We start from the raw sequence: 26,957 nt of genomic DNA on the forward strand, positions 1-26,957 counted from the left end.
TGTTGAAAAGTGTATGAGACACTTGTTTTATGTTGTGGTCTGGTCGGTTTAGTAGGTTGACCGGGCGTGGTCAACGAGTCGGTACGTGTGTTAAGGGAGTGAAAGAAAACTTCGACTTCGGGCTTTGACGAATTCTAAGTGCACTAGAATAGATCACTGACAAGTTGAGAGCAGAGTCTGCGGGTCAGATTTGCTTGCGAAAGTGGGGACCGAGAAAGATGGAATAACTGCCGAGGCTAGTGAAAAATCCCTAAGGTCCTGAAGCGATTGTGTTACCCTTCCTGTAGTAAACCGACAGATCTGTTTTATTATTATTTGGTTGCTCGCGATACATGCCAGAAGTTGTTACGAGAGGAGCTGAGTGAAGGAGGACTAGCCGCGAGGCTTTGTCAGCCGCAGTGTGTGTGAGTGTGACGTCACTAGGAGCCGCGCTGGGATAGGTTGGTTGCAGAGAAGGGTCGCGCACGGATTGGACGCAGTCCGTGGGGCTCGATTGGAAGGGGAAAGGCAAGCGAAGAGTATTCCGGGAATTAAAGTCACTTATTGATTACAAATTTTGTGAAATAAAAGACGAGAAAATGAAATTTTTTAAAGCATTAAAGAGTGCGATGAAGGGGGAGTCTTACATTAAAGCGAGCGTAGGAGAGGAGACGCCACCCGAAGGTACACCAGCTTACATTGTAATGGAGGAAAGGGGGGTAGCTCCGTGCCTTTGGCTAAAGCAATGGCACAAGCTGACAGAGAAACATGGGAGCGTAGCGTTCCCGATCCATGGGACATTCAATATAAGGATCCTAGAGAATTTGAGATTCGCGATGTACGACATGAAGGTAACCCCAAGGCCAGCACAGTTTGAGGCTCTAGCGATTTGGGAACTAATGGCTAGACAGCAACAGCAAAAGAAGTTCGAGACCAGGGTAAGAAAGGTAGAAAAGACACTAGCGGACGCTAGGTGGGATAATGCACAGAAGGTGTGGAGATCAGATATATTGCAGGGGATAAAATTGTTTCCCGCAATTGCTAAGGAAGAAGAGGCGACAGGCAAGAAAGCTACCTGTAAGACAAACAGGAGGTGTTCCAAAGATAGAGAAGACGAGTTAGAGGATGAGGAGTTCATCATGCAATTGCTGAACGACCGTCCACCACCTTATGTAGAGAGTGAACGAGGTCCAAGTACCAGTTCTGCCCCTCCGGCACCGGTACAGAATAATGAAACTCCGAATTCAGAAACGCCATCGGGATCTAAGGACCCGAGTTTACTATTCACCCCGCAGATACCGCAGGTTAGGAGAATATATCCAGATGTGCCTATATTGAAAACAGCAGAAAATTATCAGCCGCAGGTCCCAAGGTACTACAGCAGTGACAACAGTACGGGAATGATTCTAGATCCAACCGTAATGGGAGTACAGCATGGTCGTAACCCAACATTGGCACAAGCTGAATCAACCCAGTTTTTGATGCCTCAAAAGCAGATGCAGGGGGAAACCGCACATGCTCAGATGACGGGGAGTCAGACGGGCATGCCGGCAATGATGACCCATAGTGTGGGAATGAACATGCCTCAGAACCTGGGGAATGGACAGAACCCAGATGCGATATCCCTACCCATTACTGTAGGTCCACCGGTACCTTTGTACATTCAGCCTAACTCAGGTATGAGCGGTCAAGGATCAGTGGTACAGAATGGGACGGAAAGGAGGTGCATAGAAAACACTCCAGAGACAACTCCGATAGCGGCTCAGCCAACTGGATCTGGGTCCTTGATGGAGTTTAGTCCCATATGTGCTCAGTCAACAGTGGTGAGGTCGAGTCCCCCACTGATGATACCGCTATCATCGAACACTGAGAAGTTGCCGCAACCATCAATGGCAGTCGATGTGAATGCTACACTGATGGGGTTGAATGCGCAACAGCTAACACAGTGGTTCAACAGTCTGAATTCCACACAAAGCTCAGCCAGTGGGAAGGGAGAAGACTATCTGAATAGGGTAAGGTTGAACATGGAAGCAGAAGAATTGGTGAAAGGGACTATGGGTTTGAATAGGTTAGAGTCCTACTCGGAAGAAGAGCTGAGGTATCTATGTCCCAGGATTACGAGAGAAGTGAACAAGGTACATAGAAGGTTGCAAGAAATAGCTGACAAAAACGGGGTTGAGATAGACAAGACAAAACACTTGAGCAGGAGCTATAGATTGGATTTCAGGACCACAGACTTTGAACACATGAGGTCAGCAGGCATGAAAACACACCTTAGAGAATTGCTGCAGAGTGCACAAGTGTGGAGGTGCTTAGACAAATGGGAAAGCAGATGGGCAAAGAAAAAGGAAAAGAGGAAAGACAGTGTCCCAGAGCACAACGAGAAAAGATCACAGAGTAGTGATGCAATAACCATGTTACCAATGAGGGAGACAGCAGGGGGAAAATGAATACATGTACCGTGGCACAGAAGCGACATTCAGTCTTTTACGGATGATTTTCCCAAACTGAGAGAGAAACCGATTGAATGGTATCAACAGACTGATTGGTTTGTGAAGCTTGCAAAATGTCTTTGGGAAGACCTGAACACCCTCTTTGAGATTGTGGTTCCGGCAGATTTGTGGGAAGACTGCAAAAGGGCTGTAGGTTGGCCGACAAGTGAACCAGAGAGAGACAGGGATACAGGTGCACCATCACCTATGGTAATGAGCTTGTACTATAAGGTGATTGAGCATTTGAAGACGAAGGTTGCCGCGAAAAATGTGGATTGGCAGAAGATTGATCGAACTGCCCAAGAGGCTAAAGAGTCGATTCATGGTTACTATGAGAGGTTGTTGAAGGCGTTCAAGAACTACAGTGGCACGGAAACAATAGAGGCGAAGGACATGCTTCATTTTGTGTTTAGATTCGTGGAAGGGCTGAGACCAGAGATAAGTCAGATGATAAAGACGCATTTGATTTGTTGGCAGTCGAAACCTATTGATGAGGTGTTGAATTATGCGAAATACTGTAGCGACGAAATTTAAGTGAAACAGAAAAGGTTGAAAGAGAAAGTGATGATGATGCAACTTAAAGCAGCTCAGACAGGTTTGCAAGGGTTGCAAGGGTTCCAACAGCAGATACCGCAGCCGCAGGGAAATATGGTGTTTCAGCCACAGGCGAGAGGCAGAGGCAGAGGAGGCTTTGGGAGTAATGGTCCGGATTTGAACACTGTTGCGATTCCGAATGGTGTGCAGGCAATGAAAAGGGTGATGCCGTGTCACGTGTGCGGAATCGTAGGGCATTGGAAACGCGAGTGCCCGATGGTGGTGCAGGAAGGTGCAGGTGTTGGTCAGCAAAACAATGATGTCAATGCATTCCAGACAATGAGGGGACCGAAAATGAGAGGTCCAAACCCAAATTTCCAGACCATAAATCAGCTGCAGGGATTACAGCCTATGCAGCCGCAGCAGATGCAGATGCCCCGTATGCAGATGACGCAAATGCAGCCAATGCAACAGCAGTTTCCTATGGTACCTAATCAGCAAATGCAAATACCCTTGGCACCAGTGAGTCAGCAGCAAGTGATGGTTCCTCCACAGGTCTCGGGTCAGGTGATGAGTACAAATGGCACAGTACAACAGTTCCCATTACACAGTGAGAATGGAATAAACAATGTATGGGAGAGTGAAAGTTCAGATGAGGAGGGAAATTGTGTGCTTGCAGCATCCTTGGAAGTTGATCAAAAGGGTCCATATGTGGAGGGAAGAGTTATGGATCATCGTGTTTCATTCTTGGTTGACACAGGAGCCACACGTTCAACTGTTAGGAGCATTGAAGTACCAAATTTGCCACTCTCAGGGAGAACAGTTCAAGTAGTGGGAGTAGCGAACAGGCACCTGACGAACCCAATCACAGATCCAGTACAAGTCAGAATTGGTAACTATCAAGGGTTACATGATTTTGTGGTATGTGACACAAGCCCGATAGCACTGTTAGGGAGAGACCTATTGTGCAAATTGGGATGTTCGATTATGTGTTCGAACGATGGAATTAGAATTCAGACGAGCAGTGATGGGGAAGAAGAGGACAGTGTAGAAGGGGATGAGATGGAAACTGTCGATGAAGAATATCCTCTGATTAACCTTTTTCCGATGATAACTGAAGCAGATATTCCAGCTGAATTACGGGAAACAGTCGGAAAGGAAGTGTGGGATATGACAGGAAAAGAGGTGGGATTGGTGAAAGGAGTGGAACCAGTGAAAGTGACCGTAAAACCCAATGTAACCTTTCCCCAGACCCCACAATACCACATGGCACAAGACACCCTCATGAAAGTCGCCCAACTCATTGACGAGTTTGTAAAACAGGGAGTATTGAAAGAAGTGTTAAGCAGTCCATATAATTCACCAATCATGGGACTAATAAAGCCGAGTGGAAAGGTCCGAATTGTGCAGGACTTGAGGAAAATAAATGACATCATAATTAAATGCTGCCCTTTAGTACCGAATCCAGCTGTGATAATGTTTCAAATCCCTTGCGATGCCGAGTGGTTCTCAGTCATCGACTTGTCACAAGCATTCTTTTCGGTGCCTCTTCATGAGGACAGCCAATTTCTCTTTTGTTTCAAATTCTTAGACAGAGTTTACAGTTGGTGTCGAATTCCTCAAGGGTTTTCTGAGTCACCGTCAATTTTCAATCAGATTCTAAAGAAAGACTTGGAAGCGTTAGAATTGCCATTCGAGTCAACCCTAGTACAGTACATTGATGACTTACTGATTGCATCTAAGACAGAAAGTGGCTGCACAGCCGACACCATTGCTCTGCTGAACCATTTGGGAAGGAAAGGACACAAGGTGTCTCCTTCAAAGTTGCAGTTCTGTCAGAAGAAAGTGAAATATTTGGGTCATCAAATAGAGAAAGGGTCACGGAGAATAATGAAGGAAAGAATAACAAGTGTACTTCAAATGAGTCCACCAAAGACGAGGAGGGAGGTGAGGAAGTTTTTGAGGATGGTGAGCTACTGTCGCCAGTGGATTCCCAACTTCTCAACTCTAGCAAAGCCTTTACTGAAACTGACCCAGAAGGATGCCTTGGATGAAATTGAGCTGAAAGGAGATGAGATGGATGCTTTTATTGAATTGAAAGAATGCATGTGCAGGGCTCCAGCTTTAGGTATGCCTGATTACACAAAGCCTTTCACATTGTTTTGTCATGAACGTGATGCATGTTCTTTGTCTGTCTTGACCCAAGCCCATGGTGGCATAAACAGACCAGTAGCGTATTTTTTAGCTACTTTGGATCCGGTCGCAGCAGCACTTCCAGGGTGTTTGCGCGCCGTAGCAGCAGTTGGTATCAGCCTCACTCAGAGTGAAGGAATAGTGATGGGACACCCATTAACAGTCATGGTCCCTCACTCAGTTGAGATACTTTTGACCCGCTCCCGAACGCAACACATGACTGGAGCAAGACTCACAAGGTATGAAACAATAATTCTGGGCTCACCGAATGTGCAGCTGAAAAGGTACACTACGTTGAATCCAGCAACCTTGCTTCCCGGTGAAAATGCTGAAATTGAGAACGCTGAAGACGTCGAGCACGACTGCCTTCAGGTGACTGAATTTTGCACAAAACCCCGACCTGACATTAAGGATACTAAGCTTGATGAAAATGACCAAATTGTTTTTGTTGATGGGTCATGTTTAAGAGATGCATTGGGAATATTGAAAGCAGGATATGCTGTATGTACTGTAACAGGTGTCTTGGAAGCGTCCTGGCTTCAAGGAGTCTATTCCGCACAAGTAGCAGAGCTTGTAGCCCTTACAAGAGCATGCGAACTGTCTACATTGATGAAGGTTACCATTTACACTGACAGTCAGTACGGGTTTGGAATTGTGCACGACTTTGGGCAACTATGGTCACAGAGAGGTTTCCTGACCTCTTCAGGGTCCCCAGTGAAAAACGGGGAGAGAATAAGGGAATTGTTACACGCCATTTAGATGCCAGCCGAAATTGCAGTGGTAAAGTGTAGTGCTCATACAAAAGGACAGGACTATGTTTCCCTGGGAAATGCATATGCGGATCAGGTCGCAAGATTTTGTGCCTTGAACTGTATATTGCTCAGGGATGAATGGAATTTGATAAATGAGCCAGAGCTCAAACCAGCTGAAGCATTTGCCTTGAAGGTCGTGGATACAATGGATGAACTAAAAGCATTACAGAATAGCGTCAGGGAGGAGGAAAGAGCTTCCTGGATTAAGTCACAATGTACAAAGAGACCAGATGAGTTATGGGTTTCAAATGAAGGAAAATTTGTTTTACCAAATAGTCTCTTATCGCAGCTAGCGCGGTTCTATTATGGGCAAGCTCACCTAGGGAGAGATGCCATGATAAGATTGTTCAAAACTGATTGGTTTAACCCCAGATTCCGTCAAGTTGCAGAAGCAGTTTGCCATCGTTGTGTCATTTGTCAACAGATGAACCCAGGAAAGGGAACGGTTGTGAACGTGAGCCACATTGGCAGGGCGGGTGGCCCGTTCAGCAGAATGCAGATGGACTTTATTGAGATGCCTGTGCATGGAGGTCTGAAGTATGTATTGGTGATTGTGTGCATTTTTAGTCACTGGATTGAAGCATACCCCACACGTAGAAATGACAGCCTTACAGTTGCAAAACTATTGTTGAGGGAGTTGATACCACGTTTCGGATTCCCGATCTCTTTAGAATCAGATAGAGGAAGTCACTTCAATAACGAGGTGATAAAGTTACTTTGCGCAGCGCTGAACATTGAGCAAAAACTGCATTGTAGCTATCGCCCTGAAGCCTCAGGACTGGTGGAACAAATGAATGGTACACTGAAATCAAGAATGGCGAAAATATGTGCATCGACAAATTTGAAATGGCCTGACGCATTGCCTTTGGTGTTAATGTCAATGAGAAACACCCCTGACAGAAAGACTGGATTGTCCCCGCACGAAATTCTCATGGGCAGGGCCATGAGACTTCCTGCAGTTCCCGCGAACGCGCTTTTGAATATTACAGATGATATGGTGTTAGACTACTGCAAAGGTCTGGCTGACGTGGTTCGCTCTTTCTCTCACCAGGTGGAAGCAACCACCTTGCCACCGATCCAAGGTCCAGGACACACACTGAAAGCAGGTGACTGGGTCGTGATAAAGAAGCACGTGAGGAAGTCGTGTCTGGAACCCCGTTGGAAAGGCCCTTTCCAAGTGATCCTGACGACCACTACCGCTGTGAAGTGTGCGGGAGTTCCCAACTGGATCCACGCCAGTCATACAAAGAAAGTGTTGTGTCCCACAGATGAGGAAGTTGAAGCGCTGAAACTGCCAGTACCTGATAACAAAGTGCCAAGCGCTGAGACAGAGCAAAACAGAACTAGAAGCGAACAGGCAGAAATAGAGGAGAGAGAAATATTCTCTGAGGACGAAACAACCGATTCACTTGGGGAAGACCAAGGAGAAACCTCAGACAGCGACGAAGCAGCTGAAGGTAACAAAGAACCTGAAGCAGCTGAAAATGACAAAGAGCCTGAAGAAAGTAACGGTGACAAAGGCCTCGAAAGAGGTGAAGAAGCAGGAGTGCCTGATCAGAGGTGGGCTTTCCCAGAAGCAGACGGTACAGAAAAAGAAAAGGAAAACCTGATTGACTCCCCAGAAGGAGGGGACAAGGCAGAACAGAACGAAACTGTTCAAACTTCTTCAGAAGAGATCGCAGGTCCATCAAGTGGACACAGTGCAAAGAGAAGACCAAGTATATCACCAGTAAAAGTAAGGACTAGAGAAAGGTTGAACGACGGTGAAGGGCCAAGAGTGAAAGAGAAAAGAAAGGAAGTGTCTGTCGTGATACCAACATCAAGTGAAGAAAAAGACTTGGCCAAAGAGGAAAGTACCAGTGAGGCAGAATCAAAGAGAGATGCAAAATTGAAAAGGAAAAGGATACCAAACAGGAGATATTCCGGTCCAGAATGGGCATATGTAGTCAATGACGATTGGACCGACGAATTTGTATCTCTTAGCCTCGAGAACGAAGAAGAAGAGATACCAATAGAAAAGAAAAGTTTTATGGACACTATTGACTGAGAAAAAAAAAAAAAAAAAACTGATAAATGACATTGCTTGCTATAATCTAACGTGATACAACCAGCTAAGACATTGCTAAACCGGATGAGACATTTGCTAACTTGATAAGACTTTGATAACCTGATTGACTTTTAAACCCGATTTGAGACAACGTTGCTAACTGATAAAAGACTGAGTTATTGCCGAATTGAGACAAATTCTGCTAACCGATAAGTGACTGGGCTCCTGAAGAAAACTGTGTGAACATTGCGCTCGTTCAGCTTTGTAACTAATTGCTAAATGGTTTCTTTTTAGGTGCTTCTAGCTCTCTGATTCTATACAGATCATGACACAAAACAGTAGAGTGAAATATTGTAAATATGCGTGTATAGGCTTGATAACTGCATGTGTACTAATAATAATGGCAATAGTGCTTGCAACGCGTGGTCAGGGTGAGAATGAGAAAATTGATGCTTTTACTTCTGCTCCTGTTACTGTCACTGAACTAACCGCATTGAAAAGACTAGAATTAGATGTGAGACACTTGCATGATAAGAAGGAACTTTCGTATAATGTTTTCTATCGCCTGCTAACAGAATATGTTGAGACTATGGATGCGAAAGATTGTTATGTGTGTACACAGATACCGACATCGGTAACGGAAGGGGTGACTTATCACCACATGCCTCTTACATATGGGATTACATGTAGTTTAGTAACTTCTAGATTTTATGGTCAAACTAACATACAGTATTTTTACTCAAATTATGATGTTACCTTTGCATATGTTCCTATAATAACGCAACTAAGCCAGATTGCTAAAGATTGGGATGCTAAAATAATGAGGGAATTTTTCCAGCCAATGCAACCTTTTGAAACAGCTCACGCTCATAGGGAAAATCTTACCTGCTCGCTCTCTGCAGTAGAAATAAGCTTTTTAGATCGCACAGATGATAGAAGGGCACAAATGAATGCGAAATTAGAAAAAGAGCTAAGTAAGAGGACTTCAGTAGATAATTATGCTTTTGCCGCAATAAAAACACAAGGAAGAATAGCTTTAGATGCTTGGCATGTAGGGAAATTTTGTATATATCGTGGTGAATCTTATTATGATAACATTTTCGTGGGAGCGAGTGAATGTAAACATACGTTTATCTTTAAGGCCAAATGGACATTCATGCTGAACGGACTTGACCCTGTCATACCTGGTGTATATTACATTTGTGGGCATAATGCCTATTATCGTCTTCCAAAGGGATGGTGGGGGAGATGTTATTTGGGTATAGTGTTCCCAAAGGTTTATCAACTGGATGACCTATCGGTGATTCCAAAGACGCCTGGATCTCATCGTATCCAGAAAAGAGAGACCGCAGCTGCTGTGGTAGGAGATATATTTGGAGCCATGATTCCTTCATTGGGAGTTGTGTTGAATTCCATCAAAATAAGAAAGTTGTCTACTATAGTGGATAACATGTTGACAAAGTTTTCAGGTGCTATAATCCTGATGGATGCTGAACTTGCAGCAGAAAGAGCTATGACTCTTCAAAACAGGCTTGCCCTAGACATTCTTTTAGCAAAGGATGGCGGCGTTTGCAAAATGCTTGGTGCACGTCACTGTTGCACGTATATACCAGACAACAGTGTGAAAATTAAAACAATGCTTGCAAATCTAACAAAAGAGAGTGCAGACTTGAAGGAATTGAAAGAACCAGGAGTTTGGGAGAAGGTTGGAAAGGGAATTGCTTCAGTGGGAAATTGGCTTGGTGGCATTTGGAATGGAATATTACTAAAAATAATACAGGGAATACTATAGTACTAATTTGCATCTTTGGGATTTGGGGAAAAAAGAGGGGAATACTAATGATCATGGCAAGAATTAAAAGAAGGAAGGAAGAGAAAATAATGAAAAGAATGGCAGAAGAATACAAGGCAAGAACAAGGGGAACTAAAAGGCAAAGAGAACTGACAGAATTTTAATGGAATAAAATTTGTGGGAATGGTTTTGTGTGATGACAAGTAGTCATCAGAGGAGGGATTGATGACGCAGAAATGAAGGTTTTACATTTATTAGCGCATAAACGTAGTGCTGCAATAATCAAGTGTGACTTTAACCGAACTAATAAAGATTGTACGGGGACAAATGTGCCCTCAGAGTAGTTCGCCAACATTTATAAGCGTGCTTTATATAACGTGATGTATTAGAATTGTACTAATCTGACATAACCGTAAACGTGTGCAATGATTTGCTTGTTTGAAATGTTTTAACTAATAATAACTTTAGTGGAGGCTTCGGCCTAGTTGCCTTGTCTCACGATTTAGATGCTCGTGTTTTTCTAATGTGTTAATAAAACGTGTATTCTTGCTTGAAGCTGTACTTTTCCAGTGAGATCGGTTCACATGCTTATCTTTAAGGTTTCGTGCCAGCCTGGCATCTTCTTCTTTGCTCCAAGGTCAATCTGCAGGTGCAGACAATGGACGCTCTGAAAGTGAGTTAATTGGTAAAATATGTTGCAACTTACGTTCCCGACTCCAAGGATAATGTATGCCTAGGTAGAAGCTTGTGAACTGTTGTTTTTGATTGGACAATTTGAAGCCAACCTATGAACCCTCCAATGGAAGACCCTACTGGATTTGAACTGTTGTTTATTTAAACCTGGTGCACAAGAAAAAGCAGCCCATTACGCGCCATTACCCATTGCACCTATCGAGGACATTGCAGACATTGCAGCCATTATGGCCCATCTTGCCGACTTCGTCATTTTGCCATCTTCTACGATGTCAATTGATGTTCGACACCATTTTGAATGAGACTTTGATGCTTTCTCTAATCGAGAGAAAGAGACTTTAAGTAATTCTCGCCCTAGAGACTTTAACTTCGATCTGCCCCCTTTGCATAAAGTAGTAGTTTTGTCCTTTTATCTTGCCGCTGTGAGGCAATTGCCCCGTCCACCCTGCCCCTTTGCCCCGTCCCATGCTGATCGAAACCGGTACCTGTGAGACGAAGACTTCCTTGAATGCTGATTGAATTTGGTAAATATGAAAGGAAAATGTACAATTGCATTGTGTTTCTTTTTAGGTAACCAACTGCTGATTTTTGATAAGAGCCCTAGTTAGGAGTTTTCCAAATTAATGTTGCTAAATTGTTTTTGCATGAAGTCCTACATGCAGATGCTAATTTGAGGTTAGATGAGGATTCATTTGTTGCACGATGCAATTTGAGACCTTGTTATGCTGACTAATGTATGCAATTAGCTCATTACAGATTATAGTTTTAGTGGTTTGTGTTGCTATCATCGAATGCATTGTTATTCAAATGCTGCATAGATTGCATCTTTTCCGCCGTTATGGACAGCTATTAATGTTCATTTACATATATCATTTGGTGTTGAGACACATTTATATCGTGCTAGCTTTGTTAATATAGGGAAATAAATTCACTAACTTTGAATAAACTGGTGTTGTTATTCATGGCCGGAAGGTCATGGTTCGCCGAAATGTTTTCTGGATTAATTGTGAAGTGTTATGTTGATCAGGGTATTGCCTATGTTAGTTATTGATTATTGATTTGATTAAATTGACTGATCTCGGGTGAAGAGAGCCCCACTTGGTCAAAAGATTCATCGACCCAAGAGCATCCAAATCCAGGTAATTTATTAGGTCGGAACGCTCTAACAGCCTCGCCTGCCAGGGCCTTCGGGGGATGCTTAACCCTTACTGTATTTGGCAGACAACACGCGGTAGCAGGTGCCGCGGCGCGCACGGAACCGGCTTGTGGTCTGTGGAATGGGACCGCTCAACAGAAGGACACCGTAGTTACCTCAGGGAAAGCAGACATCAGAAAGGATGGGCGGCTGCGAGAGAGGACTGCGCGGGAAAGAGACAGAGGTGAAGGGGACAAGAAGGCAAAGAGATGGGTGGAGATACTGGAGGGGGGAAAGAGGGTGGGTAAGAAGCTGCAAGTCAAGGGAGGAGAGAGAGATGGGGAAATGAGGGTTAGGTTGGAAGTTTCAGGAGTTGGTGAAAGGAAGGCGAGGAGAGAGAATGCTGAAGAGAGGGAGAGGGGGCGGATGATGCTTTTCAGGGGGAAACGGCATGACGGTCAATTTTACGGGAAAAAATACACCCCCCCCACACACACACACCCATGTACACCCCTCAAATCTTAAAAAGTACCGCCCTTCCACTTCCTTTCAGCTTAGGATTCACGGTCATTTTTGAGCCACTGAACAAAAGCAATATCAAACGATTACATCATGTGTCAGTTTATGTGGATTATTTCTAATCCCCCCTTATCACCTATAAATGTGAAACAAAGTTAAAGAATGCAAAAAGGGAGGCAGCTAAATGCACAAGGTAGTTCCTGCTACGTCAAGGGCTTCCTCCTGACGTGGTGCACTGCCACCTGGCAACAAACAGTTTGAGTACAGGTGGTGAGCGCAAAGACCTCTGTGATTTGTTGTAAATGGAGCAAGTTGTCAAATAATCAGATGCCAGACCATGAATCAGCTTCCTCTTCCAGCATTACACCTTTAACTCGACCTGTATTTCCATATTGACCAGCCTTATACCTGATGTCGATGGGCCATAAGGTCAAGTTCTCGCTTGCTGAGCACTACACCTATAGATCTATACCGGACCACCTGCAGCTTGGCAATATATTGCAAAGGAATGTTCAGTTTCACTGCTGAACTTCAGTAAAAGCCTGGAACCTGAGATATTCGATCTATTACCCCAAATTCTGGATACATTAAAATGGCAAGATAGGAGCCAGACATGGAAAGGGCCCACTTGGCAGCTGTACCTGCAAGCTTTAGAGGCTTAACTCGTGTCAGACATCAGCAAAACCACTCCCATGACATTATTCAGTTGACTTTGTATTCTCCTCGTATTTATGAATTTGCCACTCGTGTCACATAAATCCAATGTCTGCCTGCAAAGTTTGCATATTTCAAGAACAATTTTTAAAGTTTAAATGGATCGAACAGTTACTTAGACTGAACACAGCTCTCAACATTTCTAAACGTGATCTGGTCAATCTGTTGAGGAAAGATAAGTGCCAGTCGCCAAAGATGGGTGCAGGTGTGCCACACCTGCAACCATCAGCTCAAATTAAGTGATGGTTATGGAATATTTCGTAATGGAAAGAAGGTGCTTCCACACACCCTATAAATATTGTAAACACAACGTAAATGTGAAACTCATATAGCTTACTTCAGACCCTTGAGTACAGTCCCCCGGTCTAAACTTCACAAACAAGATAGTTTCATGCTTTTCACACCAAATATTTTCTTTCTTAAAAAGGCTAACTCTACTAGCTTCCTCTTTACTGGATGAAGCCCGGCACACCCCAAATCACGTAATCCATATACCAGTTGCAATAACCCAAAGGATTTAAAACATGTAGGAAAGGGAAACAGTACTCAATGGAAGAAAAGACCAGAAAACCAAACCTATATTGTAAGTGTATTACACAGCTTACTATAAGTATTACCTAAATCTTAAGCTAACTTTCAGTGTTGTAAAGAACTATTTGCCAAGAGGTAGCTTGAGAGGGATGATCTTAGTAGGGCTGGTGCTTGGATTCATAGTGGTGCCAATTTGTGTTCTGTTAAACAGGGCAACATTGGACCAAAACCTAGTTTTGCTATTAGCACATAAATGCCAAAGTGGACTGTTCCACCACTCTAGCCTTCCGAAATATAACACAGGCTATCTAAAACATACCCAGAACATGGCAGAACTGCAAAAAGTGACATGAGACCTCTGTCCGCAGGTAAGGTCCACAATAAAATGGGACATGTTATACTGTATGCACAAATGTATGGTTGGATCAGCTCCTTATATGTCTGCTAACGGAATTTCTTTCTTCAACCTAACAGAACATTTTGTCATCCCCAGCCAACCTCCATAACTTTCCGCCTTTCATTTCAGGCATAGGTGTGGTAGGCAGTGGCTTCTGTGTTATCAATATTATTCGAGAATCACACTTTGACGCAGCCTCCTCCTCCTCCACATCAGAACCCCCTCCCAGCCCTGATCCCACACACCTTCAGAAAAGCCTTGAAAACCTCCCTTTTCCCCGTGGTACTAGATTCTCTAACTCAGTTAGCTGCAGCATACATTACCGGGGTCTCTCAAGGCTTCTTGGAAGCTTCCTCCTGAGACTGGTTTTATTTTTCTACTGATCTAGGCTTCTTACCTTCACTTCCTGACTCACATTTCACAGGCAGACAGAAATAATGCAATAAGCCTTCTAATTTACTGAGTCCACGCCTACGAATGATTGGATATAACCTGTGCCCTTCAGCAAGTACATTTCACTAACAGAGGTAACTAAGTGGCTCTCACCCTAGTTAATCATTTACAGCGAAATGGGATTTGTACACATTCTAAGCAGCTTTCAAACCATGTGTAAGGATACAAGTTCCTGCTTCAGCAGTCAGGCCATGCCCCATGTTTTATGTGTTGTGTTTTGGTGCTCAGCTGCCTCACATCCTGAAGGTCACTAGCGATCTGGATTTATGTATTTTGTTTGTTTCTCAGTAGAGCACTTGGTGCTCTTAGGGTAAGAGTGCAAATAAAGTGTATCCTTCATCAGGATGGAGAGAGAGGGGGTCCTTAGTGACTTTGTCAATTATCAATAGGTACAGGCCTTCCTGCCTGCATCCCTGGTAAAGGAGATGACCACAACTGTCAGAAAAAATCTACACCCATTGACATATACAAATACAAATACATTTTGTCAATTATATTTAGAATACAATACTAATGTCGAGCAATATTTCTGCATGTAGTATTCTGACATTCATCAAGAATGTAAAGGGATCGGAGGATTAATGGTCCAGTGTATGCCCTCCTGTGGATACTGCTATGTAATGAAATACACTGTTCCAAAGGAGACAAAGAAAAACAGGGAGAACACTAGGGAGTCCTAATTAATAGGAGCAAGAGTCCTCACACACCCTGTTGGGTGTCATGCTTCATCATCGGACGGGCTCCTCATCAGACCGGCGCTGCAGTGTCTGACAGGCACCCCCCCGAAGGGGGGCTCTTTGCCGGAGATCTTTTCTCAATAATGCCACAGACCCCAAATGTGGGTCAGAAGAAAAAGAGGAGAGATCAACAGAAAATAAAATTGGCTCAAAAACCCTCACTAAGTGTTCATTTATTCGCCGATGTTGGGTGATGGCCAAGATTAAAAAATATAACCAGGGAGTGAGATAGAGATAATGCTCAACCACTCACTAACAACTTCATAAGTCACTTACACAAGTCCAATCTGACCCGGACTTGCTGTTCCTATTAGTCACCCCTCCCAAGTCGGGACCGGGCTTCATGGGATCACGCAGGCCTGTGGCCAGGCTTGCAAAAACTTTGAGCAGTCCTGGTAAGGCAAATCCGACCTACCCCTGGCCGCGCTCCCAGATGTCATCCCATGAAGCCCGGTCCCGACTTGGGAGGGGTGACTAATAGGAACAGTAAGTCCGGGTCAGATTGGACTCGTGTAAGTGACTGGTAACATTTTTACTGTCAGTTTCAGATTGCAGGAGTCTATTTAGTTTTTTTGTTGGAGAAGTTTAAGATGTATTAGGTCCTGAAGAAGCGTCAGAGGATCCTTTTGGACCAAAGAGACGCGAAACATGTCGACCTCATTTTGAGGAATGTCTGGCAATTCCTGACTTCCTCTCCTCCTTATGAAGTTGTTAGTGAGTGGTTGAGCATTATCTCTATCTCACTCCCCGGTTATATTTTTTAATCTTGGCCATCACCCAACATCGGCGAATAAATGAACACTTAGTGAGGGTTTTTGAGCCAATTTTATTTTCTGTTGATCTCTCCTCTTTTTCTTCTGACCCACATTTGGGGTCTGTGGCATCATCGAGAAAAGATCTCCGGCAAAGAGCCCCCCTTCGGGGGGTTCCCGTCAGACATTGCAGCGCCGGTCTGACGAGGAGCCCGTCCGATGATGAAGTATGACACCCAATAGGGTGTGTGAGGACTCTTGCTCCTATTAATTAGGACTCCCTAGTGTTCTCTCTGTTTTTCTTTGTCTCCTTTGGAACAGTGTATTCTGACATTCAGACAGTTTTGATCCATGATCCCAGTGAGTAGTTTTCTCTTTGTCTCCTTCTTGCATGTTTGTTTCCAGTATTCCACTGATGTTGTTCTGGGAGCTGCGGGTGCAGTCGGAGAGATGGTCTTGGAAGCCCAGCAGTAGCTCCATCCTGTGGAGTGCTTTGTAAATGAAGCAGAAAATCTTGAAGCTGCTGTGGGCTGAAAGACGAGCCAGTAGAGTTCTTCGATAGTGGGTGTGATCCCGTCAAACGTCTATGCACCACGATCATGGGTGCAGATTCCAGGAGGATGCCTTCAGGTGGGTGCGGTGGGATTCTGGCAGCACTATCACCAGTAGATTGTCTCCAATGAGATGTTACAGAACCACTTCCTGTGCTTCTAAAATTAAGGACGTTTTTTTCCAAAGTACCAATAATTGGTGCCATTAAATGTTTGTCTTGTGAGAAACGTAGGACCTAAAGCTCAGAAGTGGCAATGTGCAAGCCAAATTACATCCTTCAATAATTTGATGTTCTTGTGCATGTGTTATATTTGTGCACAGCACAGTGGCTTCACAAAACACTGGGTACCCATACTAGGGAAAGTAACCCCCTTCATGAAGCAGACACTGCTAGTATTCCTGACAGATCCCGCTCTTGTTTTGTATACGTCTGGCTTCAATGACCCATGCACCCATGACCCATGCACATAACTTCATCTCGAAGCAGACGCAGCCTGCCAGCCCTCCACCTTCTGTGTAAAATTACAGTAAAAGCCATGACGAAGTGAACAATGCACTTGTTGACATAAATAACCAGAATTTTGAATTTGAACTTACATTTTGAAATGGAAAGGCCCTTGATTGGGCAACGATATACTGTTAGTGATCTCAGCTTTATAGAACTATCTGTCACCTTGAGAAAGTACCAGGCAACGTCCTGGAGAATTTCTGGCACTTACTAAGGATTTACAAGACATCAAAAACTACTTGGAAGTTGCTAGGGGATTAAGAGATGTTTGTACAATGACTGTGTGTGCACTCTTTCCCCTCACAATTTGTTCTAAACTGAGAAAATTAAACAGAATGCTAGGGGAGGTCATCAGATATGCCAATAGAGGGCATGGGCCAATATGTTGCAGAGTATGCTGGCAGAATCAGCAATGTCTGAATATTTTGTGCCTGGCTGTTTGGAAAACAGGTCGGCTACAACTTTTGCAGCTCCTGCAATGAGTGTAGGTTGACGTGACGGACAACCAGGCTGAGACAGCATGAGGAATCGCAGACGACTGGTGAGGACTTCTACCAGCCCAAGAGAAATACTAGATCTCTTCATTCAGGTTACCTTGTCTGATCTAACTAAGGGGTTGATTGTATGATCCACCTATGACCTATCTTTCTAGCAATATTACTAATAAAAGATTTGGTGCCACACTGACCACAAATGAGGGCCCAAGCACACATGTTGAGTGCCTCTGATCCAGCAGCTGCTCTCTAAACCCAGAAAATCTCTACAATAACCAAATATGGGGTGCTTCAAGTCTATCAGAACCCTAAGATGTTACTAGCCAAGCACCCATTCCAGCTCTGCATCTCCCTTTAAATCTCGAACTGAACTTGGACCAATCTGATGCACAAGTGGCCAATCCATAAGTGGTCCCTTCACTCTCTGTTTCTCCATCAATGTTTCCCCCTGCACCAAGTCCTACAGTACTGGGTACTCAGGTGCCTCAAGGCACCAGTCATACCAGGAATCCAGTTTTAACACTGAGGCTCAGATTTACTAAGCCTTTGTGTTGCCCTTGCCCACGGAAGATGATGCAAAGCACGCAAGAGCTTTAGGGAGATTTAGTAAGCCACCTTACATGGCTCTGCGTGGCTTAGCAAATCCAGAGTAACGCAAGATATCACAAATCGCTGCCTTGTGTTACTCTGCGTTGTGGAGGCACTCCGTGGGTGGCGCATGGATGTTCCCATGTTTTCACCTGTGGATTTTGATGCATTGCCAGATTTACTTAGGGTAGTCAACCTGGAATTGGGTCAAAATGAAATGCCTTCCCAACAGATATCATTTCTCCCCTTCATTTCCTCTTTCTACGTGTGTTGTATCCTGCAGCATACATAGAAAGAGGAAAATGTCTCTAGGGATTGTTTTTGTGCAAGATATGTACTGCAGGCACCTTTGCACCATGACGCAAGGGACCTGCGTTGGCGCTAGGCAGCACCAGCGCAGGGAGATAACAAGAACATGTCATGTCATTTATGGATTCCCGTGCTCTCCATAACATGCAGCACAGCAAGTTGTCTTGCTGTGTTGCGTTGCATGACATTTTGATAAATCTGTCCCTGTGTTTCCTTCTAGTTCATAAATATCAACTAGATTCTCAAGATTTGGTGCATCCTTTTTGAAGGGACTTTAGGATAATCACAGCTTTCTCCTTTTCAGAAATTAAGCAAAGAGATAGCGGGACAGCTGATATAATGTAGCAATTTATTAATGGAAGTGTGGGAATGGAAGCTCCCTTATTCCTCAAAGGTAAAGACCTGCATTCAAAGACCCAGACAAAGCAGATCAGTCACTTGATGAAGGCTTTCACCGAGACCTTTAGGTGAGTATATCCCTTATCAGTTACTTAACTCTAAAAGAAGCAACTATATTTTGGGCCATACCCTTAGTTTCAGAAGCTGCTAAGAGCTTTGCCTTGGTCTTGTTCCTCTTCTTTTTTTTTTTATATTTCCTGAACCTTTTCTTGATTGTTAGAAAAAGTCGTACTGATTTTTACAAAAATAAGACTGACAGGACACACAGACATCTACTATCGGATTACTAAGTCAAACTGAACCCAACGATGTACAACCTAAATTATGTTTCGACTCTTTGAGCAAGGTAACATTAGATAGTCATGTATGTAAAGATGTTATTCGTAGTGTTCTCCTTCAGTGTACTGGGTAGAATGTGGTCTGTCTTCTGATTGAGGAGATCTTGTGTTGTGTTTGCTCTTTTGGGCATTATTAACGTGGAATGTAGCAGCTAAATTTGCTGGTGGAAGAGCACTGTTGATGCAGACTGCAATACCAGTAAAGGATATTCTTTTCAACAACTGCAAGTTGAAGAACTCTTCAGATGGTGACGAGTGACATCAAGGACCCTGAAGTGCTGTCGGTGAGGCCACCACAAGCTTTACAATGCAGTAAGGGCAGGTAATTGCAGGGTAAAGTTGCATGCTTCGATTTATCACTGACACCTGCACTTGAAGTCAGAGTGAGAATGTATCCCTATGTGCAGATTATGAGTTAACTTGAGTTATAGTGCGACTGTATCCTTGTCGTCATGGTAGACATGGAGACGAGAGTGTGGTATGTGGAAGAGGCTGTTGACTGCCGCCAACACATAGGAGGTCATTGTGCGTGCACAAGTGACATGAGCAGCATCCCTCTTGAGGCTCACCTGCATTCGGCAGGAGGACTTCCAAGACTATAAAGTATTAGGTACCCTATAAATGCAGTTGGTAGTAACGTCAGAGTTTACACCAGCTGACTTTTCAGTAGAATATAGAGCTACATTAGGGTGCCAGCTGCTCCATTAAATTATAGAAGCAATTAACCAAAGAACACGTGTGATTAATGCACCATTCTGCCTTGTATTTGCTACGTCAATGGCAATTCAGAGACCTGGTATTCGAAGGCAGCGGTGGGCTGCAAGGAGTTTAAGGAGGAGAAGAGATACAAAGAAGTACCAGGAAGTGATGACAGAGGTGTACTGATTGAAGAATTTCAACTGATGGGGCCGGGCACTCAACATTTTGTTTATCTGGTTTCCTAGTTCCTGCTGCTCTTTCACCTTGGAGAAGCTTCTGTTCACTCACTCCATCACCAATCACGTTTTCTGTTACCATTGATTCTCTCCTACCATACCCCATGTAACGTCTTCTTCTCGATCCAAGTCCTATCAACCATTTTGAGAGGTCCCACAACGTCCTTATGGGCCTCTAGGTCCATAAAGAGCATTTCGTGACAGCTGTATAATAATGGATTTACTGAGCCTTCCGCATAATTTACAGAATGATGCATATTTTGCAGACATAAGAAAATATATATATGTAATGCTGCTAGCTCAAGTGGATCAAAAGTTACTAAAATTATTGTCAAGCATGGCGCAACGGCAGCTCTTTTACAAAATTTAACTGGTGATCTTTTTATACCTAAATGTTGTATTCGGGGGTTAAACGGACATTAATAAGGTGGAACTTTTGCCCAAACAGTATTAATATGCCTTAAGTAACAAAATATCAAATGCTGCCCAATAATGAGCTGTAATTTGTCGCATACTTTGCCTTTTCTTAATGAATAATTCGGTCAACTTTGCCGTATAATTCGGTCTTCCGTTGACACATTCTTTGCGTGGCCCTGCCTGTGGTCAAGGTGACGTGAACCTTAGTTTAGTTTCCCTCTGCAGAAAGCAAGAACTTCAAACTACACTGCAATCCTGAGACTTACACCATGCATACCCCTTACTCCACCGCCCGTAGTCCCCGTAGAGTCAAAACCACCCTCACCAGCACCAGCCCCTGGCTCAGCGGGTCCGTATTCAGGCCGAGTTTTACGCAGGTTGCGGTGTCAGCCTCCCGCAGGCGCGGATCCCAAGGGCAGCTTTCCTCGTCGGAAGACGAATTATTTGCGGAACAAACACCGCGCGGTGTGTGGCGAAGGAGACTAGAAACTCCTCACAGCGCGACGACTCGAGGGGAATGAGGATCCTCTCAGCAGGAGCAGAAAACCGCATTCCTCAGCCAGTCCGACCGGCATCCACCACCCACAGACCCGCGGACGAGCGCCTCGCTGAATTGTGCTTCCTGCTTGCAGCTTTGTAGCGCCTCGGCTACGCGGCTCCACGCCCTCTCACACAATGCGATAAAAGGTCAGTCACCCGCTATGTGCCTCTGGTTGGGGATTGTGTGCGTCACAAGTTTCGCTTACTTTGCATACTCTACAAAACGTCATCATTTTTGTGGGTCTATTTAGTGTAAACACAACCTCCATTCCTTTCCTTAGTTGTGTGAGAGAGCGCCCCATGAAGACACCCCCGACCTTCCGATTACTCACGCCTTAGTGACTATGTTATCGATCTTGGAACGTGGAACGACCATGGGCTCATGTTTCGACTTGAGTCTTTGGTTTTCATTTAGTGCCTATGCTTTAATTTTGATCCCAGCCCAACCCTGAGATTTGGGTTCACCAGCCACTCTAGAGCTATTTAACTCACCAACGGTAGTGAAGATGCAAGTGTTTGTCGAAACAAGTGCTACAAGAATCGAAGAGCGTGAGTGGTGGACAGGTCATGGTAGCTCTAGTGTCCCAGCCTATCAGATAAGTCTTACCTGAAGACCAGCCTAAAAATCTGTTGGAAGTAGATCTGTTTAACTTTTAATCTCTACTCCCGAACCTCATCAATGTAATTTGAAATTGATATGATTGAAAATAGAACTAAGTGGCACAATGGAAATAAGAAAGGCGAAGGACATAGAAATTAATAAAGAAGAAAAATATCTTTAAATAGATGCCAAATTACATACCCAGACAAGGCGAACTGCATGCACAATCTATGTCTTTCTAGCTAAATTTTAGAAAACTAGACTTAAAATTTCTGTTCTGCTTCCAATTTGAAAAGTTTTTTAAGGGGGAATGAATTTCCCTCTCCCTTCCACTGCCCAACCACACCCAAGTGTGAATGGGGAGGTTCAGAACTTCTAACACACCACAGAAAAGTCTTTGAATAATTAACGAATGCCTTTTCTGAATGTGCTGTAAAATTGATGACGTTTCTGTCAGTTTATTTGAGAGTTGTGCTGCAAAGTGCAAATTATGGCCCCATTTGTTCTGAATGTTCCAGTGAAATTACCTTGCAAATCCATTGTGGAAGGGTATTATGATAAGAAAGTCATTGTTATTTTTGATTAATTCATTAGTGCTCTTTAAAAGCTGCCTGAAAATCTTGCCCCTCTTTGACTGAATAATTTGACTTGTTTTCTGTAAAATGGAGCATTTGGTGCAAAGTTTTCAATCTTCCATCCATGGGCAACCCCCTTTCCCTGGACCTTCCTAAAAATAACCAATCTCACTTGCTTTGCTAGCTCACTTAGCACCATGTTGGATATGGCTCAGAATAATGGGTATTTTATTTTCCTTGGTAAGCCCTTATATTTGAACGCGGTACTACTTCTAGGTGTACCACAAAGGAGTGACAGTCATATAGACAGAGCTGTGCAGACATCTGCTATAGCATAGCTTTTCATCTGAACATCCTCTCTCCCCCAGATGTTCTATGCTATCGATAAGGAGTGAATTCCTATTTCTCAAAAACTCCTAAGTGTAATTCAAGTTTGCCAAATATTAAAGAAATGCATGTTGTCACTGAAAAGAACAAAAATCCTTTTGATAAGTATATTTTGGATCATTTAGGCAGTAATACTGGAGTGACTGGTTCATCCAAGTATTACTCTGGTATCCCTAAGTTAGGCAGTTCTGCAAAAAATAAAAACGTGTCTCACCCATTGGATCCCTGCATTGCTGTGCAATGCTGGAGCATGCCCTGAACTGGAGATTTAGAGGGTTATTCCAACTTTGGAGGAGTGTTAATCCGTCCCAAAAGTGACGGAAAAGTGACAGATATACCACCAGCCGTATTACGAGTTCCATAGGATATAATGGACTCGTAATACGGCTGGTGGTAAATCCGTCACTTTTCCGTCACTTTTGGGACGGATTAACACCTCCTCCAAAGTTGGAATAACCCCCTTAATGTTTTTAAAAAGCTAGGCTTTCACTTAGTACTCAAATGCGAAACACAGAATCAGGAGTTGTGGTGACAGTTAAAGCATGGATCATATAAGGTGACAGAAAGAGACATCAACAGGTTGTTCTTGTTACTGATTTATACATTTACCAGGCACACGAACAATGTACAATCACAGTTGAACTCACAGGAAAATCATGGGCAAAAGGCATTTCAGAGATTCAGACAAGGCGTTAGCAGAAATATAAAAAACATATTCGACACGTTTCAGAACTACTAAATTGTACAATTTTAGGAGTGAGAGGATTCACCCAGTCCCGGCTTTTTAGCCCATGACGCTTTGTAATCCACTGTATCTTCTTCTCCATTTACAAAAAGAAACATCACTTTAAGCACCAAATGGAGTGACTCAACCTAAACAGCCAGGACTGTCGGAATATCATTATTAGACATAAAACACAGGTTGTATGTCATTCATTCAGAGTACTTTGTTTAAAACATCTTTATTTTGGATCCTTTACTTCAAATTTATTAATTAATACATTAATAAACAATCATTTTGGTTGCCTTTATGCTTTCTCTTTTTACATTGAGTTTCTTAAAATACAAATTAAATCTACTACCAATACTTGTCACCTCAATTAATGCGCTGTACTAGTAGAATTTGTAGTACTTTCTCTCTTATAATGACCACTTTGCCACACTCAAAATGGCTGCTCTTAACTTGTTTTTAAACAATTGATTTAAAAAAACTAATGCCACTACAAAAAAATCACAAACACCTGTCACTGAAATTTTCTTTAAATACTACAAAGCAAATTTCCGTACCTCTGTCTAAAAATACAACAAAGAAAATAAAATATATTAAGAAGCATCCCAAAGAACACCAGTCACTCTAACGAGTTAAGTGATCTGACCACCCCTTTCTGAGAGAGATCTGCATCATCAAAGGGAAATAATGCCACGTGTCACGGAATCAAAAATAAAATCCATAAACAAATAAAATAAACACATTTAAAAAAAATACCTGAAACCACTGTAATATCACACAAAACAATATTTTAAAAAATTCACAGGTTTGTATGTTACAGGCTTCGAAAATTCTACTCGCCCACTTGCTATGGCGAGTGAGATTTGATAAGATCGAGCTACTTTTAGGACCTACTGGTCCGTCCTGGCGAGTGAACTTAAGCTTGAAACAACCAGGTTTTCTGTTCATTCAGAAAATGAATGAGCAATAAAGATGCCTTTAAATCTTGTTTTATCTTGATACATTTGCTGTAGGTTCAGTAGCAGATGTCAATAGCAGATGTCAATAGACATTTTGTCTTTTTACTAAGTGCTGTTTATTTTTTCCTGAAAATGGTGTTGACTTTTTTCCTCTTACTACATTTAGACAATTTTGTAAAGTGAGCTTTCTGACAATCATTATGAAACAAATGGCTGTAGGATGTCAATTTTTTTCTATCACATTTAAATAGCTTTTAAATAAATAGTGCAAATATTTTAAAATATATCAGGAATTACAAATGCATTTTTTAAATTCAGAAGTGCAATGCAAAGATTTAAATAGGAGCAAAACAAATCAGAACACTTTACTTGGTGAAGTCCAAATGACAAATATTTGGAGAAACTCAATTTCTACACATTACTGTTTGTAAACTATATAGCTTTATCAGTAAAACCGGGTGGACATTTTGTGGCTATTTCAATACAAAATGTGTTGATTGGAAATAACAGTACGCTATTACTTCATGTTTAGTTACATATTCATTAAAAATGATAGATTTGAACCATGATTAGAGAAACATTTTTGCCCTGCCCCGATGACAATGATGGCAAATGATGACAAAGCAGGGCCACTGTAATTATGCAGCAGGAGGTCCAAATTATGTGGCAGGGTTGAGTAAATTATGTGGCAATAAAAGGCAAATTATGTGGCATAATGCAGCACATTTTGCAATAAACTTTCTTCATTATTTTGTCATTTATAAACTTGGCAACACACTCTGGGCATAAGGTGTACCTCATTAGTACCAATTTAATACCCAAATATAGCCATAAGCAACAAAAGGGTGACCAGTCCAGCTTTGCAAAGGGCCTTTAATTGCGTGGCAACATGTGTTGTCGCATATTTAGTAACTTTTGAACCGTTTGAACTAGAAACATATTTTTTTGTTAAAATCTGACAATTATGCAGCAGATGATGGATTATGTGGCAAATGTGGCAAACTTATTATTATGCAAAAAATTGATGCAGACTCACAATCGCATAATTCCAGTGGACCAGATTAAGAGGCAAGTCGGGGTCATGTATATTGTATTTGTGGCTAGATTTGTATTATATATGGGGCAAACATTTAGTCTAATAAACAAGAGTTTTTTGTACAGCAGACATGCTGCACAAACATTTAAAGGTGCTGTCCTATGTGATAATCACGAAAATGGCTGCTCAGTGAATTAATATATTTGTCTAGGATTATATAATTTGAATCCTGTTTATGGGTCAAGACCATTACAGTTAGGTCTATGCCACTAGACCTGCAGGTCTGGTAATATTTTTATGATTTTCGAAGCATGATGTAATTGTAATTGTATTTATACGGCGCTTACTTCCCCTGATGAGGCCACAAAGCTCCTTTGGGCAAGTAGCACGCTACTCTGTGACAGAAGCCAGGCAAACTGGACCCATAAAACAGAAACCAAGAAACATGTAGGAAGAGACATCTCTAAGGAGAAAAAAACATCTCTACCACAAAAAGAGAAAGAAAATACAAAAAGAGAAGGTAAATATTCATTGCATTGATCAAACAGAAAAAATGACTTCATTTATAGAAGCCAGAAAAAAACACTTAATCATCTTGTATGTTTGCAGTGTTTTTATTTGTTTTGCTTTTTTGGTATTTTGTTTTTAGAAAAAAAGGCCATCAAACCATCTATATAACATCTACAAGGGGGTATTAAAACTCTGTAACTGAAGGTATACCTACATCAGAGGAAAACAACTAAAAAGAGCAGAGTGAAAATGTGTAAACTCCTGATCACGAAGGTGCATGGAAGTTAGGACAACCTGCGAAAATGTTACTAAAACTACAGACAACCATCATGCTGCATCAGCTGCCGAGGTCATGGTTAGAAGTTAAGTAGAAGAGGTAAAAAACAAAGCAACCACCTCTGCGCAGTCAACTACAGAGACTCTAAAAGAGTTTAGCATAACTGTCCATAGGCACATTGCAACACAGACACGACCATTTCAGACTTTAAAAAGTGCCATGCGTGGAATGTGTTAAATTAGCAGTTTTGTGCCATCCCTCTCACCACTTATTCAGGAATAATATTTCTGAAAGACTAAAAGTAACACATAATAATTGGCAATTCTGATTAGACAACAATAATAAAGAATATAATAGAATACTAGTATTCAGTACAGCCTAAAATCTTAAAAAATTTGAAGCACTATGAAACATGGATAGTTGACTGAACATACAAAACCTGCCTGAAACTATTTGAGGAAATATATACAGTACACAGGAAATATCACTGCAATGACATTCCCCTAGTGTTCGCCTTACTACCCAATATACAGGAAATACATACAATGAATTAATTACACCTATAGCAAGAAAACAGAAACTTATGCACCATTACAAATTATGTATCAAACGTTATCACTGCCAATTGGAGTGAAACACTGAAATGTTATGGTAAAATGTCGGCCAGATATATGTTAACGGAACCAGAATGGCAGCAGCCCTCGTTTGCTAACCACATAGAATCCTCCTCCAGTCTGAGGAGCTGATATGACTTTTAAACCACTTAATTTTATTTCTGTAGGCATTGATGAAGGCACTTCGCCGAAATGTGTCTGCTGTTGGAGTAAACACTACAGTTTATAACCCTGAATGCGCCGTGGAGTTTCTTTGAGAAAAAAAAAGATATATATATAGATATATATAAATATATATATATCTATATATATATATACATATATTCACTTAAAAAAACAAAAGGTTACAGGGTTACAGGGATGTTAGTTAGGATCATATTTAGACATACAAATGCACAGCAATTCAGC

At 42.4% G+C, this 26,957-nt stretch overlaps 1 protein-coding gene across 2 annotated transcripts in view; it reads right to left on the reverse strand.

Moving 5' to 3' along the window:
- Window positions 1–20,812, reverse strand: part of LOC138246342 (circularly permutated Ras protein 1-like) — a 214,958-nt gene extending 194,146 nt beyond the window's left edge. The window contains exon 1 of one of the 2 annotated variants that reach the window (XM_069200855.1): window positions 20,646–20,812. The gene's annotated coding sequence lies outside the window, so the exon portion shown is untranslated. The remainder of the gene's footprint in view (window positions 1–20,645) is intronic. The other variant, XM_069200856.1, reaches the window with a different exon arrangement.
- Window positions 20,813–26,957: the final 6,145 nt, after the last annotated feature.

Source organism: Pleurodeles waltl, chromosome 7 (assembly GCF_031143425.1).
Source record: "Pleurodeles waltl isolate 20211129_DDA chromosome 7, aPleWal1.hap1.20221129, whole genome shotgun sequence".
Classification (NCBI taxonomy): Eukaryota; Metazoa; Chordata; class Amphibia; order Caudata; family Salamandridae; genus Pleurodeles; species Pleurodeles waltl.